The sequence below is a fragment of the Plecotus auritus genome (assembly GCF_963455305.1).
Source record: "Plecotus auritus genome assembly, chromosome: 1".
NCBI lineage: Eukaryota > Metazoa > Chordata > Mammalia > Chiroptera > Vespertilionidae > Plecotus > Plecotus auritus.
In genome coordinates this window covers 67,754,233-67,768,636 of record NC_137770.1, presented here as the reverse complement: position 1 = coordinate 67,768,636, position 14,404 = coordinate 67,754,233, and positions in this window count along the sequence as shown.

Genomic DNA, 14,404 nt, shown 5'->3' with positions numbered 1-14,404 from the left:
GAACTTTTTTAAAGTGAAGGAAAAATTAAATTTTCTCCATCAGGCAGGAAAAGGTATGGATTTGGTCCATCTCTGCCTTCAAAGTTGTTCCTTTGCTGAAATTGACAAATTGGCTACTTTCATCAGTTTCAGCCTCTGTCAATTTCAGCAGAATGGAATGGCCACACAAACACATCAATTTCAGCTCTAGAAGTTGTTCTCTTTTGAAACTGACAGGAGCTAAAATGAAGGACAGCCAAAGTGCCTGGTTCTCTGGAGGCTTTGGGCAGGAGCTGATATTGAGTGACCTCTTCAGCAGGCCTGCCTTCCAGGACCCTGATCCTTCTGGCTTGATGTATTGGCTTCATACCAAGTCACTATCCCTAGGATTCTATAATGAAAGTGTTCCAAAGGGGCCACACATCAGTCAACCGTACAGAGTGTGATGGTTTCAGAATTTGGCATGAGTGTTCTGGGGCCACAACTTAAGAGGCAATGAAATCATGTAACTTTTTGAGGTTCTTTTATGATCTGTAAATTTTAGATAGCGTTGTCTGTGCTACTAAATAACAATAATACCACTATAATAATGGCCAACACTTAGTGAGCATAGTATTTTCTATGCATTATCCCATTTAATCTTTGATCAACCCTATTTGACAATTTCAGAAGAGAAAACTAATGAACAGAGAAGTGAAGGAACTTAACTAATGTTACATGGTTAATAAATCCTTACTCACAGATTCACTATCCTGTAAGGGTTAAATAACAGGATTAATCAGTCCTGTTAAATGTTAAATGATATTAAATCATTCTGGAAACTATTAGGTGCTGATACTTTAGGTGTTATTTTCAATGGTCATCATAGTTCCCAAAGGATTTGTTGTATCCACTGTTTTCTTTCACAATAAAAATATCACTGCCTTGTAGAATCCTGCATAGTAAGTATACTCAGACCTGATTTAAGGAGGGATGTGAATAAAAGAGTGATTTGAACCAAGTTGAATGTCCTGCTCTGTCAAACACCTGGGATAAAACCCACAAGATATCTAAGGATAATTTTAAGCTCTCTGGGTATGGCCTCTAAATAGGCAAATTTTTGCTCTAGTCTGGCTGAAATATTTCCATCTCCATTTTTTCTTCATGAAATGAATTTTGAGACCAAGGGTGTGTAAACCTCCATTCAATAAGATACATAATTATCAACATAGATGTATTCTCCTCCTCCATCCTCTTTCTCATCTTTTTTATTTAGTGTAAAGTTTGTTTAGTCATCTCAATAAATTTAAAGCTTTTATAGAAGCTTCTAAAGAAGACATATAAAATAGAAAGTGCTGAATTTAGTTTCTCATCTTTTGGGTCCTCTCTTGGTCTCCTTCCTTCTTTTCATCCCACATTATTTATCTCCCTTCTTTATCCCTTTTTTTCTTTCCACAAGTATTTACTGAGCTCTTACCAGGTGAGTAGTATTTTGCTAAGTGCTAAGGCAAGAAACATCCAGTTTCTTTCCTTGTGTCTTTTAGAATTTAGTGAGGGTTGACAGACATTAAATGAAAATTATTTATAAATGCCAACATGCTAAGGATGCAGAAAAACAAACAAACACCCAGAATATTTTGAAATCCACAAACATGTCCCTTACCTAAAGCAGGGGATGAGGAAGAATTGAATTGAATCTTTAAGATAGTTATTGCTCCTTTGTTGTGTATATAATTCCTAAGGTAAAAACATAAATGCCATCTCACAGTCATTTCCTTCCTTTGATGACCCCAGAATAAGTGGGATAACTAGCCTTGGCTTTCCAATTCAGGCATGAAAATGGATAGAAAAAAATACAGTCTATTTCTTAATCTAGTTGTCCTAAGAGCCAAGGCTAATAAACAATTTGGCAATTCAATTCGTTTATTAGACTAAGATCTGGAAAGGGCTTATCTTATCAATTGTATAAATTTAATTTTAAGCTTTCTGCTTCTAATTCACTCTCATTTAGAGGTTTCACAGGTGGCTGTGTTACTGATTTGGAGCACCAACAAAATCAGGCTTGGAAAGGGAAGAAAAAGGAAAGGAAAAAATAGCAATAAAAAATGAAAGGGGAGGGAGTTAGGGAGAAGAGGGAGCTTGACATAGGACAAAACCCCAGCACATCAGTGTTTTCTGTGCCGAATGTGCTATATCTGCCTAACTGACCCACCAACTCAGATTGCCTCATCATAATCTGGCATTTTTTTTTATCTGAAAGCAGCAGGGTGAGTGTACTCTCACAGCCTCCCTGAGACTCATTTGTTTGAGAGCTAATTTGTTACCTTGAGAATTCTCTTCATCAGCGTGCCCTTCCATCCCCCACACTGACAGCCTGTGGCTCTTGGCCACCTTGATGTATTCAAAGCATCTGTATTCAAATAACTTATTCATGGACTGAAATCACGAATCCCAGGTTGGGGTGGAGAAATGTTTACTTGGTCACTCACACACTGTTAAGCTGAGGCATCGCAGGGAGGGTCACTCCCAGCTGTCCTTCTCCATACAACTTTTGGAATCGTATACTGTAAACCATTTTATCAAAGAGCCAGGGGTAGCAGTCCGTGTGGATGTATTGGGAATCAGCTAATGGACAGAAAGTACCTGCTCCGACACATTAATTCCCTTCCCTGTCAGCCTGCATCATTGTAGAGCATGCATGATGGGAAGCGAGGTCCCATCACACCAGGGCACCTGCTGCTTTTCCATCTGTCGAGCGCAGTAGCTCTTTTGATTGACCATTTTTCAGCCTAATGGCTTATTCCTTTTCTCTTTGTAAAGTTTTTACATTTTTTATTGTGATCTTAATAGTCATTTAAAAATTTTTCTCATCTCTGTTTGGCACACCAAGGATGTTGACAAAGGAGTAACATAAATGATATCCTAAACCATATTCAAATTGAGATCACCTCAAGAGCTGCTTTTCAGTGTTTAGTCTGATAAAGTTGTCATGGCGATAATGTCCCCTGAGAATAAAAGTGCCATGTGCATGGGTGATTAAAGGAAATAGCTCAGATGGTACACAAACTGGCAAATATTGAACCTACAAACTATTATACTGGCCATATTTTTATTTTGCCTTTTTTTTTAAATAGTCTGATGAATCACATTTTTCTCTCCACTGTTTTTCATTTGAGGATTTATATAAAACCTTAGAATAGATATTGGCAGTGCTCCCAAACTGGCCTTTGGATTCTGCCTAAAGCTGTGGATTTGGCTGGCTTAGTCAAAGCAGCAGATCATTATTACATATTGAACATCTGTCAAAAATAGCACTAACAATTATCAGATACATTCTCTCATGAAGATTTGGATGTGAGTAGTTGAGAACTTTCTATAAATCTAAGTCAATAGGGCTTTGTATTTTTACTCAAGATAAGAAACAAAATTAAAACTACCTTTAATAAATCTGAGAATAAAATGATATGCATGCTATGCTGTATCTGTATTTAAAAGTAGGATAGTTTGTGTCTATGAGTTGTTTTTTTTTTTTTTGCTTAGTCCCTTCACCTTTTTACTCAGCCCCCAACAGCCCTCCCCTGACGGCTGTCAGTCTGTTCTCTGTTATCTATGAGTCTGTTTCTATTTCATTGGTTAACTTATTTTATTAGATTCCATATATGTGAAATCATATGGCATTTGTCTTACAGAAAACAGGGTGGTGATTACCAGAGGTAAAGGGAGTGCAGGGAGGTAGAAGAGTATACACAGGGTGTAAATGGTGATGGAAGGAGACTTGACTTTGGGTGGTGAACACAATATAATGTACAGATGATGTATTAGAATTGTATACTTGAAACCTAGATAATTTTACTAACCAATGTTGCCCCAATAAATTCAATAACATTTAATAAATGAAAAAAAATTAGGATAGGTTGAAATTATTGTTTCCTGGGGGATCAGAGCCAACCCATCTTCCTAAGTCTCAGGTCAATGGGAGAGAAGAATGGGTGTTTTAGGGGAGAAATGTGAGCCCTGATGTCACCTAGAATCTGGAATTTTTATTTTTGATAAATTATCTGCAGGAGGAAATGGTTTATACATGACAATTCTTTGGTGGAGTGAAACACCAGGAAACTGCAATATGTGATAGGAAGGTCTCATAGGCCGTGGGATTGGAAGATAAACAGCACGCAGACTTTGAGGAGAATAAGTGTGGGAAAGCACTTCAGAAAACATTTATTTGTATAGATATATGTTAAAGATCAAAAAAGCTCTGAGCTACTAACCACACCCCAGGGCGGGGGGCGTGGGGAGCAACCTACATCTATGAGTCTATCTAAGCCATGTGGCAATAAAGACCAATAAAGTGTCAGGCATTGTTAGTAGGGCTTAGAAGAAAGCTGGACTATAGCACCCATAGAGATGGACAAAGAAGTAGCAATCTGCGGCTACACAGCTCTCTATTGTTCTAGACCTTAAAACTAGAGCATGTCTGAAAGAGGGTTGTTAAAATGGCCAAAGAGATGGAGAAACCTCAGTCCAAGCAAGGGGAGAATTCTTCATTTTACAAGTGTGTACTCTTTACCAGCTTAGTTTTTAGATATTGGGCTAGGTACTATAGAAGAAGCAGAAAGAAATACAATTTTATACTCAACCATAAGGAGTTTAAAAAGAAAAAGAAAAAGGCGTGTGTGTGTGTGTGTGTGTGTGTGTGTGTGTGTATAGCATATATATATTTCAATAATGCAAGAGAATAAATGAAGAAGCAGGCAAGTAGAAGTGCTATGTGTGCTGAGCCTGGGGTGAACTCCAAGTTTCTGGGAGTGGAGGTGCCAATGTTAAGGAATGATCATGTAGCTGTCCACAATCTAAGCAAAGTCTGCCTTTGACTAGAGGCAGGAAGGTAGGATCAGTGGTTAAGTAAAAATCTTAACAGTATGGAAGCCCAAGCCCAAGAAAGATATAACCAAAATTCATAAAGATAAATGGAACAGGTTGAGCTCAAACTTTATCTCAAAAGGAGAAATGGAGAAGCGCTAGAAACAGGGTCTCCTTTGAGCAATACATGAGCATTTCCCCAAAAAATTAGAAAGAATAAAGGGGTGGGGGAAAGAAGGTATGATGGGGGAAGGAGAAAGGAAGAACGAAGAAAAGTTCTGTTTTCCATTGTGAAAAGTAATCTTAAGAAACTGGTTGCTCTAAGTTGGCATGGGTTGATTTTGTTGTACTTCACAATACTATAAAAGTGTTTGCATAAATTCACAGATGGTAGATCTACATGGATCCCTGAGAGAATCCAAAGGACAGAGAGGCAAGATGTCCTCGTGTAAAAAACATCCTGAGATTTTGTTTCTCAGCAATTAATTGTCATCAGTTAGGCTCAAATAAATTCATAAAAATTCAAACAAATAAATAGATAGGTAGATAGGTATAGATAGATAGAAAAATAAATAATTAGCACTAGATTGTGAGTCAGAAGATTTAGGATGGATTTACCTTCATCAGAACTATTTTGTATGACTTCAGGCAAATTTCATTACCTTGGTTTTCTCATTTGAAAAAAAAGAACATACCTAATTCAGAGGGTTAGAGTACAGGAGACAATGGCTATGAAAGACTTAATAAACTTTATATTAGTAAACATACACATTCCTTGAGATGATCTTAGAAAGGAATTTATCTTCACATTAAACTATTCTCCTTCTCCTACCTCATTAATCTCTCTTAACTTTATAAACAGTGCTTTTGGTGAAGAGTAGAGGGCACAAAAAATGGACAATAAGGGTGTTATACCTGATCATAGTGCATTACTGTCCTTCCTCTTCCAATTAATTCAGGAGATTACCCTATATATACATACTAGGGGACCAGTGCACAAGTTCATGCACCTTGAAAGGAACTGTGGGCCGCAAGGCTGTGGTGGGCACAGGGTCAGGTCTTGGCCCATCCTCCACAGCCCCACCTGGCCCCCCCTGCTGTGGCCCCCTAGTCCCCTGTCTGCTGGCAGCCCTGCTCCAGGTGCTGCCACTCCCCCAAGCTGACGTCATCGGCCCCACTGGCACCTGTGACAGCATGGAGCGATTGGGGCTGGTGCCAGCAACGGGTGCCAGTGGTGGCTGCTGCCCCGATTGCCCCTCAGGAGCAGGGGGAGGTGGAGAAGCCCTGAGGGGTGATCAGGCTCGTTCCAGCAGCAGGTGCGAGTGCCTGGCAGGACCACAGTGCATGAGAACAAATAATTTTTAGTAACCACCAGAGGCTTGCCCCGATGACAGTGACTGGCGCCCTGCCTTGGTCTGGCATCCTCACTCACCTGCTCCACCATCCCTCTGCAGTTGATGCCACCATGTTCTGTGCTCTGCTGCCTGCTGCTGACACCCATCATGATCTGCGTGCATCCCCTTGTAGTCAGTGCACGTCATAGCAACCAGTTGTTCGGTTGTTCTGCAGTTTGGTCTATTTGCATATTAGGGTTTTATGTATATAGATATAATTTATTGGGGTGACATTGGTTAATAACATTATATATGTTTCAAGTGTACATTTTCATGATATGTGATCTATACATTGCATTGTGTGCCCACCACCCAAAGTCAAATAATCTTCCATCACTATATAGTTGGTATTCCTACTTTTGACTCTATGTTTCAGTGAAAGTTCAGGCAGATGTAGTGACTCAATGCCCAGCAGAAGTCAGAGCCCTCAGGCTTAATGCTTTATATGGAAGCAGGCATGCTTGCATGCTACGAGGAGACTTGGATAGATTAGCAAGGCAATACAGAGTATTTTCCTTCTAGTCTTCCTCATATTTAAAAGCAACTTAGATTACATATAACATTTTGACAAGGTTATATATTACACTGAAAATGGAAAAAAAAAACAAATTAAATTAAAAACTCTAAACTACGGAGACTAGAATTATCTCTAGTTGTGACCCCACTGTAGTACTGTGATGGAGAGCTGCTCATTTGACAGCTCCAGGCTGTTTAGATATAGTGACATGCATGACAGCAAATGGCTCCCCAGTTCTGCCTTTCTTGGGTGGAAGAACAGTTAAAGGATGCTAAGGTGCTTCTTACTGGGCACAGGGTCATCTACACTGGTGCACTTATGCCCCTAACTATTTAAAAGATAATGGCAAAGAACTTAACCTCTCCTTATGGCTACTCCTATATGTTCTTAGACTAAAGGATATGCAAAAGAGGAGAACGTATATTTTTTTCATAAAGATCTTTTTATTTCTCTATGTGTGAAGCTGTATATGGAGGTGGTTAAGTTGGTCAGGTTTCAGTATTCTGAAACAGGTGACTCAACCATCCAATGTTCCATTAAATCATCAAATCAAAAGATTTTTCTGGCTGTCTAAAGAGATTTTATACAAGTTCATTGATTTTCCTTGTTTCAGATGACAGACAATTTGAGTTTTGATAGCTGGGTATCACTGAAGTCCAGTGCCTGGGAAAGGAGTTGACTATCAGTAGTTTAATGTACTACTCAGCCATGGCCAAGCCCCTTCAGTCTGAGTGGCTATAACTGAACTCCAAAGTGAGTGGTCAATGTATTTGGGGGAAGTATTTTTGTTCTTTCTTAACAACAATTAATTCAGAAGATTACCCTAAATATATTTATCCAAATGATAGTCAGTTCTTGCTATCAGCTAGGCAAAATAAAAAAGGGGGGAGGGCAGCTGCTCAGAGATAACTTTGATATTTTAAAGTACTGCTTTCTGCCTTCTGCTGAAGAGGGGCAGGTAGTTCAGTAAATAGGCATTTTTTCAAGAGTTTTAATAAGGGCCTATGTATGCATTCTGAAATCTAATCCATATTCTCCCACACATTTTCTCCTGTTCTGCCATCCTTTGAGCTGTTCTCTGATGGTCTTTGCTCCCTAGACAAGTTAAGGCTGTGTCCCCACACTTGTCTTCATTCTGTTTCTAGTAATAGAATAAATAGTGTATAACTGACAATTAAAGACTAATCTATAATTAAATTATATCTTGGAGGATGAATCATCAGAATCTCAAAAATTCTCTTGGTGAATGAAGGAAGGTCAATCTATGGCAAGAAAGGCAGGCACCTAAAGGTTATCTGGACTGGATATTGTGGGTAGATGGGTGGAAGTGAATGCTTACAGGATGATAGTCAAAATTAGGTACAAAAAGTACTTGGAAAATAGCTTAGAAGCATATGAAAAGATGCTCCCCCTTCCTCCCTTCCACATTCTCTAAAAAATTAATGGCAAAAAATATATTTGGGTGAGGACTAAGAGCAGCAAAAATTTTTAATGATAAAGAAAAACCTTAAAGGCATCTAGAAAAAATAAATGCAACCTACAAAGAAATCTTGATCAGGCTATCAGTGTAATTATACAGGCCAGGAGAGAATAGAATGACATATTTAAAGTGTTGAAAAGAAAATTGCCAGCCAAGAATACTTTATTTGGCAAAGTTATCCTATATAATAAAAGGCTAACATGCAAATTGACCAAACGGTGGAACGACTGTTTGCTATGACACACTGACAACCAGGGGGCAGATGCTCAATGCAGGAGCTTCCTCCTGGTGATCAGTGTGCTCCCACAGGGGGAGCACCTCTCAGCCAGAAGCTGGGGTCACGGCTGGTGAGTGCAGTGGCAGTGGTGGGAGCCTCTCTGCCTCCATGGCAGTGCTAAGGATGTCTGACTAATGTCTTTAAATACTAATGGTTACCCTAAATGTAAACTGATAAGAATTCATCAGTTTACATTTAGAGAGTAACTGTATGGATTAAAACAGACAGAAATTTCAGAGGAAAGGTGGGGTGGGAGGTGGGGAGGTGGGGAGTGATTAACTGGTAGGGAGGGTTATATGCGTATATGCATAGCTCATGGACACAGAAAATAGTGTGGTGAAGTCCTGAGAAGGGTAGTGGCAGGGTGGAGGGGATCAATGGGAAAAAAAACACATGGGCCTATGCTGTCAGTCAGACATCCCCCGAGGGTTCCCAGACTGTGAGAGGGCACAGGCCAGGTTGAGGACCCCCCGAATACAGGAATTTCATGCACCAGGCCTCTAGTCTTCATATATGAAGTAGAAATAAAGGCTTTCCCAGACAAACAAAAGTTGAGGGATTTCACCACCACTAGACTTACCTTGCAAGAAATGCTGAAAGGAGTGCTTCAAGCTAAAATGAAAAGATGCTAATCGATGCTATGAAAACATACAAAAGTACACAACACACTGGTAAAGGCTAAAAATAATTAGAATACTGTAAGTCTATATTAGGATGGTTTGTTAACAAATCAACTATAGTATAAAGGTTAAAGGAAAAGAGTAGTAAAAATAATGACAGTCACTATAAATTCTTAATAAATACACAACATGGAAGAGGTAAATTGTGACATCGATATTATAAAAGGGAGGAGTTAAAGGGTGAATCTTTTCTAGGTGATCAAAGATAAGTTGCTCTTAGCCTAAAATGGATTGTTTTATATATGAAGTGTTTTATGTAAGCCCCATGGTAACCACAAAGTAAAAAAACTAGAGTAGATCTATAAAAGAGAAAGAAAGAGGAAACAGAGTATTCCACCATAGAAATAACCAATTTATAAAGGTAGGTAGACACAGAAAAAAAAAATGGAAATACTAAACAACCAGAAAGTAATAAGATGGCATACTAAGTCTTTAAATACCAATATTACTCTAAATGTAAACTGATATAAATTCATCAATCAAATGGCAGAGAATAACTGTATGGATTAAAGCAGACAGAAATTTCAGAGGGAAGATGGGATGGGAGGTGGGGGAGGTGGGGAGTGATTAACTGGGGGGTTATATACATATATGCATAGCCCATGGACACAGAAAATAGTGTGGTGAAGTCCTGGGAGGGGCAGTGGCAGTGTGGAGGGGATCAATGGGAAAAACACACACACATGAAAGGGACTTCTGTAATACTTTCAACAATAAAGATAAATTTAAAAACAACAACAACTAAATATAACACAGCTAAATGCTGCCAACAAGATACCCACTTTAGCTATAAGGGCACACATAGACTCAAAGTGAAGGGTTGGAAAAAGACATTCCATCCAAGAAGAAACCAAAAGAAAATGGGCATAGCTATACTTATATTGGACAAGAAGACTTAAAACCAAGAACGTTAACAGCAGGCAAGGGAAGTCATTATCCTATCTAATAAAGAGGGAATATGCTAATTGACCATCACTCTGTCACAAAGATGGCTGCACCCACAGCTGAAGCCAAATTCCCATAAGGAGCCTTAACGAGCAATCAGCAAGGACCTGAGGCCTACCCCGCCCCCATAGGGCTTGACAGGGGACCTCAGGTCGCATCCCCCGCCCTGGCATCAGGCCAGGGGACCTCAGGCCATGCCCCCCACCCGGCGGGGCTTGATGGGGGACCTGAAGGTGCACTTCCTGTCCCGGTGCTGGGCTAGGGGACCTCAGGCCACGCCCTCCACCAGGTGGGGCTTGACAGAAGACTTCAGGCCGCACCCCCGACCCTGGCACCAGGCCAGGGGACCTCAGACCGCAGCCCACGCCCAGCAGGGCTTGACGGGGGACCTCAAGGTGCACCCCAGTGCTGGGTCAGGGGAACTCAGGCCACGCCCCTCACCCCAGCACCAGGCTGGGGGACCTCAGACTGCACCCCCTGCCTGGCGGGGCTTGACAGGCGACCTCAGACCACACCCCCCACCCAGTGGGGCTTGACAGAGGACCTCAGGCCATGCCTCCCACTCGGTGGGCTTGACGGGGACCTCAGGCCTCGCCCCCTGCTCAGTAGGGCTTAATGGGGGACCTCAAGGTGCACTTCCAGTCCTTGTGCTGGGCTAGGGGAACTCAGGCTGCTCCCCCCACCCCAGCACCAGGCTGGGGATCTCAGGCCATGCCCTCCACCAGGTGGGGCTTGACAGGGGACTTCAGGCCACGCCCCTCACCCTGGCACCAGGCCGGGGGACCTCAGGCCGCACCCCCTGCCCCAGCACTGGGCCAAGGGACCTGAGGCTGCACTCCCCTGCCTGGTGGGGCTTGACAGGGGACTTCAGGCTGTGCTCCCCACCCAGTGGGGCTTGACGGGGGACCTCAAGGTGCACCCCCAGTGCTGGGTTGGGGGAACTCAGGCCATGCCCCCCCGCCCAGCGGGGCTTGACAGGGTCCTGAGGTGCACCCCTCTGCCAGTGGGGCTTGACGGGGGACCTGAGGCTGTGCCCCCCGACCTGGTGAGGCTTGACGGGGGACCTCAGGCCATGCCCCCCACCTGGCGGGGCTTGATGGGGGACCTCAAGGCATGCCCCCCCCCCCCCCCCCGTCCTGGCTCTGGGCCAGGGGACCTGAGGCTACATCCCCTGCCTGGTGGGGCTTGACAAGGGTGGGACTGGCCAGGTCTGGATCTAGCCCAATGGAGGCGGGGGCCGGCCGGGTCTGGGTCTCATGTGATTTTGAGGCACATGTGGGTGGGCGGGGACTTGACTCTGGGTCCCATGGTGTGCCCCAGACTCTGACAAGAGGAAGATTTTCATATACATTTTACTAATTTTTTTTTATCTCTGACACTTCATAGAGAAAGGGCAAATAGCAATATTAAATTATTTCCTCTAATTAATCCCCTTTTAATGTGCACAAATTTTGTGCACCAGGCCACTAGTATAATGATAAAGGGGTAGATCCATCAAGAAGATATAACAATCATAAATATATACTCACTCAATTTTATAACACCTAACTATATTAAGTGAATACTGACAGATATAAGGAAGAAATAGACATTACACTAATAGTAGAGGATTTTAACACCCCACTTTCAACAAAAGATAGATCATCCAGACAGAAAATCAATGAGTAAATGGTGGATCTGAACCATACATTAGACCAAATGGACCTAATAGACATCTATAGAGCATTCCATCCAACAGAAGCAAAATACATTTTTCTCAGTTGCACATGGATCATTCTCAAGGACAGATCATATGGTAGGTCACAAAACAAGTTCAAGCAAAATTGAGAACATTGAACTCATACTAAGTATGTTTTCCAAGTACAACGGTAAGAAACTAAAAATAAAAAAATAACATGAAGAAAGTTTGAAAATCTATGAATATGTGGAATCTGAACCATGGACTTCTGAACAACTAACATGTGAAAGAATAAATAAAAAAGGAAATCAAAGAATATCCCTAAACAATGAAAATAAAAATACAACATATAGAAACCTATGGGGTGCTATAAAAGCAGTTTTGAGAGGGGAGTTTATAGCAATAAAATACACATATTAAGAAATTAGAGAGATTACATAATAAATTGAACTTTATACCTCAAGGAATTAGACAAATAGCAAATTAAGCTCAGAGTTAGCAGAAGGAAGTAAATAATAAAGTTCAGAGTAGAAATAAATGAGATAGAATCCAGAAAAAACAACAGATATCAACAAAACTAAGAGCTGTTTTTATTAAAAGATAAAATTGACAAACCTTTAGTGAGACTAGGAAAAAGGAGAGAAGATTCAGGTAAAATCAGAAAAGAAAAATTATGACTGACACTACATAAGTACATAGGATTGTAAGAAACTACTATGAACAATTACAGTATATGCCAACAAATTAGGAAACCTAGAAGAATGGGGTAATTTCCTAGAACCTATCAAAACTGAATCAGAAATAACAGAAAGTTTGAACAGACCAATAATAAGTAAGGTGATTAGGTCAGTAAATAAATATCTCCCCACACAGTGAACCCCAGAACCTGATGGTTTCACTGGCAAACATTTAAAAAAGCATCAATATCAATCCTTCTCAAACTCCTCTAAAAAATTGAAGAGGTAGAAATACTTCCAAATGCATTCCAGGAGGATAGTATTACCCTTATGCCAAGCCAGATAAGAACACTACAAGAAAAGAAAACTATGAACCAATATCTCTGATATACATAAATGCAAAATCCCACAACAAAATACTAGGAAACTTAATTAAAGAACTCATTAAAAGGATTATACACCATTACCAAGTAGAATTTGTCCCTGAGATTGTTCAACATATACAAGTCAATAAATGTGATACACCACAATAGAAGATAAAAATTATATGATCATTTCAAAGATGCAGAAGACGTATTTGTCAAAATATAACATTTTTTCCATGATAAAAACCCTCAATAGATTGGGTATAGAGGAAAGATACTTTAACATAAGAAAGACCATATATGACAAGCCAACAATTAACATTATATTCAATGGAGAAGTAAAAGTTTTCCTCTGATATTAGAAACAAGAGTAGCAATTCTCACCACTCTTACTCCATACAGTACTAGAAGTCCTAGCTAGAACAATAAGACAAGACAAAGAAATAAAAGACATTCAACCAGAAAGGAAGATGTAAAATTGTCATTAATTGCAGATGAAATTACCTTATATATTGTAAGTCCAAAGACTTAACTGAAAAACTGTTATATCTAATCAATGAATTCAGTTGAGTTGCATGATACAAAGTCAATACTCAGAAACCAGTTGCATTTCTATCTACTAACAATGAAATATCTGAAAAAGACATAAAATTATCCTATTCACAATAGCATCAAAGCCAATAAAATACCTAGGAATAAATTTAACAAAGAAAATGAAAGTTTTATACAATGAAAACTACAAGCCTTTGTGTCTTCCTCAATTTCAGCAAACAAATGGAAGGACATCTCATGTTCATGTACTGAAAGAGTTGATATTATAAAATATCCATGTTACTGAAAGCCATCTATAGAGTCAGTGGAATTTATATAAAAATTCCAATAGCATTTTTCATAGAAATAGAAAAAAATCCTAAATATTATATGAAACTACAAAAGACCCTGAATAGTCAATGAAATTACTAGAAAGAAGAAAAAACTGAAAGCATCACACTTCCTTATTTCAAACTATACTACAAAGCTAAGGGACTTAAAAACAGTTTTTTACTGGCATAAAAATAGATGGGTAGACCAATGGAACAAAATACAGAGCCCAGAGTTAAACCCTGGTATATATAATCAACTAATATTTGATAAAGGAACAAAGAGTATTCGATGGGAACAGGATAGTTTCTTTAGGCAAATGATGTTGGGAAAACTAAATAAGCACATGCAGAAAAATGAAATTAGACCTTATCTTATATATCTCACACAAATTATATAAAAATGAATTAAAGACTTAAACATAAGACCTGATACTCTAAAACCCCTAAAAAGAAAAAAGCTCCAGCATTGGTTTTGGCAATGATTTTCTTTGGATATGAGACCAAAAGCACAAATAACAAAATAAAAAAGTCAGCAAGTGGGAATACAACAAACTTAAAAGCTTCCACACTGCAAAAGAAACAACAAAATGAAAAACCAACCTACATAATGGGAGAAAAACATTTACAAAACAAGTATCAGATAAGGGGTTAATATTCAAAATTTATTAAAAAATTACACAACTCAATGGCAAAAAATAAAAGCAATCCAA